General features: G+C 39.8%; 1 long non-coding RNA gene across 1 annotated transcript in view; it reads left to right on the top strand.

Moving 5' to 3' along the window:
- Nucleotides 1–3,803: 3,803 nt before the first annotated feature.
- The window catches only part of LOC105853719, a 15,603-nt gene continuing 11,040 nt past the window's right edge, over nt 3,804–8,366 (top strand). Inside the window, exon 1 of the long non-coding RNA XR_001145504.1 lies at nt 3,804–3,915. This is a non-coding gene — a long non-coding RNA (uncharacterized LOC105853719). The remainder of the gene's footprint in view (nt 3,916–8,366) is intronic.

The following is an 8,366-nucleotide window of genomic DNA, read 5'->3' as shown; positions in this document are numbered from 1 at the left end:
CCCGCGCCTGGCGCCTGGCGCCCGGCGCCGGCACAGCGACGGGGACGCGGGAGCCGGGCGCTCCTGTGCGTGTGCATGTTTCATGGGCAGTGCCGCCGTCGGGTGCGCGCGGGCCGGGCGCTGCGGCTGCAGAACCGGTGGTTACCTGTATTTCAGAGAGTGGTGGAGGCTCGATAAATGTTTGCAGAAGGAATAAAAAAAGTTAACAGCTTTCACTTAAAGAGTATAAGGGGCGACTCCAGGCATTTAAGACCGGGGGCTCAACCTTAAAGAGCTGCACCCAGACAAGCCTGAACCTTGCTCCAGCGTTTCACCAGAAGCTTTCAAGGAAAAATTACCGGGGCTGGAGACCATGGCCAATTTTTGGCGGCAGTGAGCTTGGGATAGATTTCATTAGCAGCTTCTTCGGTGAACTCTTAACTCTGTTACAATAAAAGTAATGGGTCCATTGCTGTTGAAACCTTGCCGCGTTCCCTCTGACGCTGTCGCTTGGCCAAGAGTGGGACCTGGGAAGCCCCTCCCGCTCCCGCGTTTTCTGCTTGGCCAAATACAGGAAGCTGGACAGTAATACCGCATCTGCTCAGAGACGTTTGTGCTGTTTTATCACACTTGTTTAACAGTGTTTTAAGAAAACGCCATATAACCTCACATCTAAAAATTAAAGCAGTACCATCCTCAGCTTAAGCGTACATAGTGCTTGTAATATTAAAAAATTGCTTAAACGTGGGAAATTGTATAATTGGCTGTATTCAATTATGAAGAAATTCTGTGTTCTCAGTTCAGTCAATAGTAATTGTCATTGGTTTCAACATTTTCCAATACACTTTTCTACACATCCTTTTTGATATTTACAAAAGCACGGGGTTAGTAGGTCTCACTGAAAGCAACAGGGCAGAATAGATCTGCTCTAGAGTGAGATGTGTCCACTTCAAATATTGGATGAGTTGTTTAAATGTCTCTGATCCTTAGCTGCTGATCTCTGAAGTGGACATAAGAAAACCACTCAGTAAGGCAGTAATAGGGATCAAATGAAATAATGTTCAGCTGAGTTAAGTGTTTAGCTTGACGGTGTTAAAGGACTGCACACGCTCCTAGATAGTGTAAATGGCAAGCCCTGAACCCACAAAGTACATGCTCATCACACTTGATACCTCTGTGATTGTGATCCCTCTGACCTGGTGTCTGGGCTTGTATATTCTTGTCTAGATAGTCTGTAACATTACACCTTAATGTTTTGTGATCATTGGGTGATAATAATACTACATTGTCATAGGATTATATTTTGAAGCAGTGAAGCTGTTTCTGCATTCAGCCATTCAGTGACCTTGTTAGTACTTAGCAATGGTCCCTTGTCTTCTGCTGCACTCCCCCTCACCCCCCAATTTCCATACCCATGACACACATTTGCATAGGTTTATACAATCATTCTGAGTATATTTATCTGTCTACTAAAAATGTTTTTTTTTGGTGGGGGTGGGGTGGGCTATAGCTAGGTAAAGTCTTCCTAGGATTTGACAAATTGAATCTGATGAAATTCAAATATTTCAAGAGTTTTCAAGGGATAGAATGCATTTTTCAAGTGACAGATTCCTAGCATCTTGTTTTTGCCTGAATTAACCCTTTCATGTGTTAGATGCTCCTGTCACTTAGTCTCTGTCTGGCTGTCTCTTGCTTCATGGGGTACACAGGGATGAGGCTAAATTAAAGGAGCAACTCTATGGGGAGGAAGAGGTGGGTGTTAGGCAATATAATTGACGGGCCTAACTCTGATCTGGCTCTTCCACCTGGTTTCCAACCTTCACACAGCACTACCTAATACCCACTAGGTCCTCTCACAGGAAGGCACACTCTGGGGTGATAGGGATTCAGGGCCTTCCTGAAAAACACATATCTGAAGCTCTTGAAGGAAGTCTTGTTCTCTGAAGAATGTTGCCACTCTACTTGGGACTCAGGTTGACAATTCTGCTGTCAGCACGTAATGTTCCTCACTTGGGATTGGCCACAGCTTCCTCCCCAGTGGAAACTGCTTCAAGGATTATGAGGCCTTGTGGTATGCAGTCTTGAGAGCCAGGGCATGGGATGGTTATGGAACAGTCCCCTCAGAGCTGTGTGGAAACATTAAATCAGGGTTTGTTAGGGATGGGCAGAGTTGATTTCTCCATTACTCTGACCTTGGACACTGATGATTTTGTGTAGTGAGATATGGGCAGACATAAGTCCAAACATGAGCGGTGGTGTGAATTCTGAGACTAGGCTTTAAGAAGGAGCCCATGTTCCACTCTCTCTGTGCCTATGTGGTTCACCAGGAGAGGACCAGACCCAGATTGCTATTTCCTCTTCAGCATAGGCTCTTGAACGACAAACTTAAGAGAAAGAAGCTGACTCAAAACTCCAGCCTAGCCAAGCCCAGGTTTTTGGATATCCACAATGCTTTATATAAAACATAAACACTTGCTTTGTTAAGTCATTGAGAGGCTGTATTTTATGCTTTGCTATTGCTGTCAAACTAATACACCTGCACAAGAAAAATTGTCCCACATGCCATAAACAAATCTCTTTCTGCTCTGAAAATGCCACATACAAAGAACATCAATATTCTTTGACTATTCTTAGTGTTGCATTCCTAGAAACAGAATAATTTGGGTTTTCCTTCTTTTTTTTTTCTTTCTCTCTACCTTGTGTTATTTGCAAAGGTTAGTTACTTGATTTATATCAGAATACAGTGTTGTTCTACACTTGAGAGTTTTTTTCATTTATGGAAGATAAACCTTAAGGTTTGACTTTTGTCGTTGAGCAAAAACTACCTTACCCTCTAGAGAGAAACATATTCTTATATTAATATTCAAGATACTTTATTCTCTTTGAGTCAGCATGTTACTGAAGCTGAAATTGGTCTCCTCTGGGTTTTTAAAAAAATGTTAACACTTTCAGTGTATGGAACAAATCTTCATCTATCATATGGACTGATGCTTGTCATTGACACTGCTGTCTGAGACAGTATCAGAACACATGGCACTCCAGGCTGTCTAAAACATTGGACTCCAAAGGGATAACAGTTTCTGATTTGCAACCGATCTTCAAATTAAGTCTACTATTATTAACACAAGGTGGAAGTATCTATCAAATTCTCCGTATGTCAGATTGTCTATGGTTGTTTTCCTGCTTCCTTATTGAAATAGGTGTTTTGTCAGATTGAAACTGAAAGCCTGCAATATGAAAACTCAGTGTTGTATTGTTTCTGAGTTTCGGTAAACTGTTGAATGTATGGAGTACATATGGAATCAAATCATTTTGGTTTTGAATTTAATATTTTAATATGTTAAAATATCATGGTGCCAGATGTTCCTAAAACTATTTAAAGAAAAAACTGTAAAGCATTTTCCCTCAGGGTTGGTGAGCTAAAATTGTAGGTTCCAGCAACCAAAAAGATATTTTCATTCATAAGGACTTTACTCTCAACAGCATAACTGTGAAAAATGACAATAAACATTTCTGCAATTGGCATCTGTTCTTATAGATTGGTGCAAAGGTCATATTATGCCCCTTTCTCCCCAAAACCATGTTTCTGCTCCTCATTGAGCACATTTGGCATGTTTCTTCCTCAATACCTTATGCTCCACTGTAATATTCAGGCTGAATTGTTAAAATATATTTCAGAATCTTATTTATTTTATAAAGTTGACTATTCAGCCATATGACAATTGAAATAGCCTAAGCCCATCAATATAATATTTTTTAGTTGTTGTTGGTTTTTAATCTACTTCAAAATTTAACCTTCACAGACAAAGCTGGGAGATAAAGCTGCCACTGAAGGAAGAAGAAATACACTGTGGAGTAATCAGCATATAATCACTCAGGCTTTGTGTACTGAACATGAATGCCGTTGCCACTACTATTTATAGCCAGTGTTTCTTGGTAGGTTATTTTTGTGGTTCGAAATTCAGTTTCCTTATCTATTTCATCAGAATAAAAATAGTTCATAGGATGAATGGATAACTTGACAGTTATTCATACCCATTTCATGCTGGCATTGTAAGCAGCCTATGACCATGAACAAAACTTATAGCATAAAGAAATCCCTTTCTGGGAGGCAGACAAGAAACAAGTAAAAAACTGAGATATTGGTTAGCTCATTCAGTGATAGGTGCTAAGAAGAGGACAGCAAAAATAGGAAGTCTGGAAATCTGCAGGAGCAGATTGTATAGCCATCAGGAAACACTTGAGAAACTTTTAGGCAAAGACCTGAAAGAGTTGAGGGGAACCAAAGAGGAGAAGATCATGGTGAAGAGTCTTTAGGGAAGAAAAAAAGAAAACAGCAAACACAAAGGTGTAGAGATGTGTTTCAACAACATGCCAGGAGAAAAGCAGAAGGAACCATAGGTTCCCTAGCCACCCCCAACCCCTCATCAATCTAGGAGGGACAGATGACAGGGAAGCACTTTTTGTTTCGGTTTTCTACTGAGATACTATGTTTATCTGAGACATGCTACATACCCCAATACAGATTTTATATATTTCTGGATAAATCTGAGCATGGCTTAAGAGAGTGATTCCTGGATCGAAAACATAAGAGGGTGTGACTGTGGTGGAGAGGGGGTGGTGGGCAGGGCACGATGGCAGGGAGTCCTGGGAAGCTGTATAGTCAGATGAACTGAGAGTCACTCACAGCGAGTTTTGAAGGACAAGGAAGGAGAAAAGGAAGGAGGACCAGTCCTGGCAGGAGTGCAGTCAACAGTGAGAGGAGTCCCGGGGAGCTATGTCCTATAGTAGATCCTCGAGAACCTTCCTGATCAACTTTGGCTGCACACAGTAGTTCCCTAGGGGAACTTGAAAGATACTGGCCCTGGGGTCCCAATTTCAGAGAGTCTCATTAGTTTTGCTTTGGGATGTGGCCTGAGTTATCAGGAGTTACAACAGCTCCCTGGAGAGTCCACTTCATAATTTAAGTCATCATTTAAAACCTCAAGTGCATAGTAAAAAGAAGGAACAATTTAGCACCATTCAGAATGTGGAGACATATACATAAAACTATATTTTTATGATATTAACACAATTCCTGATACAGTCAGCTGTTGATTTCCTTCATTAGACCCTTGTGCTTAAATTTTGTCTTAACTAAGATACGGTATTTGTATTGCAGAATGGGATTGACATTAAATGAATAAGAATATTTCAGTGGAATTCTTTACTTTTTGTTTGAAGTAACATTGCAACATAAGAAATAATAAATATTCATATATGCATTGTTGAGCAACAACATGGATGGAATTATTTATTCCATGCCAGATAATACTTTCATATCACTCCTCCATCTTTCCATGGTTGCCCCAAAGTTCTGTCTAGAGATTATTCATTCATTCCTTATCACTTGTGCTTTTTAAATGAGATATTGATGAGGTCAAATTGAGTAATAGAAGGTTCATTTCTTCTCATAATTAGTTTTCAAATCAAGCAGATTTGTCTGCATAGCTAACTATCATATGGGAACTACAGTCTAGTTTTTGTTTGGAATGAATGCACAATGCACGAATTTAATTTATAAAATGCTATTATATTCAAACTGTGGAATAATGAAGGTAACAGATGACTTATTAATATATGACTAATTGGGGCAAACAAATATATTTTCACATGCTTCACTTAATCTGATGTTAATAAACATCATGAACTCAATCTCTATTTAAGAAAAAAACAATTCAAAGTCCTAAGAAATTTGTAAAGACAGTACTTCCTAAAGCTAGTGTTTAAGAAATGTCCTGGACAAGGAAATTATCACACAAATTATGTCATTGACTTCTATTTGATGCCTTTAGTTTCACAGTGAAATAGCATATCTTTCTTAACAAATATTTTTGGAACAGCTTATACTGTATTTAATTTGGAAAAGTTACTTATAAAATCTATTGTTTGAAAACAGTATTTAGAATAATTTAAGTGAGTTTTCACTGGTTACTGTGCAAATAAAATATAAATTCTTTTAAAAAGTAGAGAAATTTCATAGCAGGAGTATAAAGGACCCCCGGGGGGGGGGAATAATAACAATTATGAACAACTATATACCAGAGACATTTTACAGGGGTGGAGTGGGGAATGGGGTCAAAAAGGGGGCAGGGGAGGGAGAAGTGCAGTGGACTATGGTGATGGCACATGGGTTGATGGCACACGGGTGACTTGGTGATGGGAATCCTGTGGGGATTACAACTGAGATGGAAAAAGGCACAAAATGATGTAAAAATAAACTGTTATAATTAAAAAAAAAGTAGAGAAATTTGATATGTTCATTCTTCACATCCAAGAGAGTCACACATTTCAGATTTCCTATCAAGGAGATATTTATTTAGTAATATGTATGGTATGTGTAGCAGTCCATATAGTAAGGTAGCACTATAGCAATGTTCAAACAAAAAGTGGTAGTTATTTACATTAGTGGTTTCTGATATCTTTAAATAAACTAAATTTTGGAATACTTTTAGATTTATGGAAAAGTTGCAAAGATAGTGCAAAGTGCTCTTGGAACTTTGACACCTCGTTTCTCCATTGATAACCTCTTGTATTGTTGTCACACACTGGTGCAAACTAACAACTAAACTCCAGCCTTGGATTCACTCACTCCAGGATCCAACCCAGGTCCCACAGTGTGTTTAGCTGTCCTGTTACCTGGTCACTCCTTGTCTCTAACAGCTACTCTTGATACCTGGTGGCAGGAGACCCGCTGCCAAGCCCTGCTACCCACATACATTACTAAATTCTGTCTGGGTTCTTCACCCATACATTGCAAGCCTGCTTGGACTCAGGAGACAACAACAAAGATTTAACAAACAGGATAAATAAGAGTTACTGAGGCCAATAATGGCCGTTTACTTTACCCAAAGTGATATCCAATACTGTCCTACACAAAAACCATTATAATGGCGTCTTCCCGCCACTGAAGATGGGCAGCTCCTCTCCTGAACAACAGGCCACCTATCCAAGATCTTCCTGCCTCTGCTGACCTGGGGCACACAGCAGCCAGACTCCAGGCCAGGTTCTAACTCCAGGAGACAACAGAAAGCCCAGTAGGAGATGCTTCTTGAGCTGAAGGATGATCCAGATGAGCGACACTCAGGACAGCAGCCACGCCACCAAATGACCTGACAAAAGACTTCACTCATGCTGCCAGGTCAGGCTGTAACCGTAGCAACACCAGGAACCATTTCAGTCGCTCAGCTCAGCTACTTGCAAAGTCTCTTCCTTTGACCTCCACCTGTAGAGATCCCCAGTGGCCTTCTCCAAGATCAGCCTGGTCCCGGGGCTCAAATCTGCTGTGCCCCAAATGCTGAAACAACTCTAAACCTGAACTCTGGAGCCTAGATTTTTTTCTCCTGCTCCTTTATTTCCTACACTCCAGTTTTTTCTCCAACAAATCGCCTCCTCAATATCCCATACTTTTTAACATTATCCCTAAGGCTATTTGTCTTTAGTGCAACACCTTCAGGGAGGGACACCACCTGCAAATCCTTAGCTTCAGCTACCAGGTTACATTCCACACTTTGAGTTTTTAATCACCACATCTATGGTGAATAGTGGTCAAGCCCTTTCCATTGGCATAATTACAAACAACATTATGATACAACACAATGGCACAGCTACAGTATAACTCTATTTAATTTTTTCTCATCTCTACAGACTTATGTTACCATACTGCATCTACCGCTAAATCACCCACAAACTCCCCCACCAAGGCCCTTTGGGCCTCACCCACTTAACTCCCCCTTTTCAAAACTCTCCTTCTGGTAGCCTTTATTACTTCTAGTATCTCAAACTGTTTTGCAGGTATAGTATTCTTGGTTCACAGTATTTATATTTAAGTATTGTGAATGCATTATTACTTTCTGGCCATGCTTGTAAGAGCTGATGAAAAGTCTCAAATAAACCTGCTAGGAATACCTTTATAAGTTAGCAGCTTTTCTCCCTAGTTAATTTCAATATTATCTTTTTTAAAATTATTGATAATTGCACTGTTATGTGTCTTGTTGTAGGCTTCACTGCATTTAGGTAACCAGGTTTTCTTTTACCTTCATGGGTTTTTGTATAAATACCTTCCCTAACTTTAGGATTTTTTTCCTCTATCTCTTCTTTGTTTATGCTGTTTCCCTCTCTCTTCCCCTTTTGGCATGTCTGTTATATTTAGGTTCCTGTTCTTAATGGAGTCAGGTAGTTCCTGAAGTGCTTCCTCATGTTTTTTATATGGGTCCTTTCTGCATTTTTATCTTCAGTGTCACTGATTCAATACACCATTTATTTAATTTTACTGCCACAACTTCCTCTAGAAATTTTTATCTTGTTTGTTGAGCTTTTTACAACTTGGATATGTCTTTTTTTTTTTT

This window comes from Condylura cristata, unplaced genomic scaffold, assembly GCF_000260355.1.
Source record: "Condylura cristata isolate star-nosed mole 26May11 unplaced genomic scaffold, ConCri1.0 scaffold00016, whole genome shotgun sequence".
NCBI lineage: Eukaryota > Metazoa > Chordata > Mammalia > Eulipotyphla > Talpidae > Condylura > Condylura cristata.
Note: the sequence above shows the minus strand (reverse complement) of the source record. Positions and strands in the feature narration are given on the sequence as shown.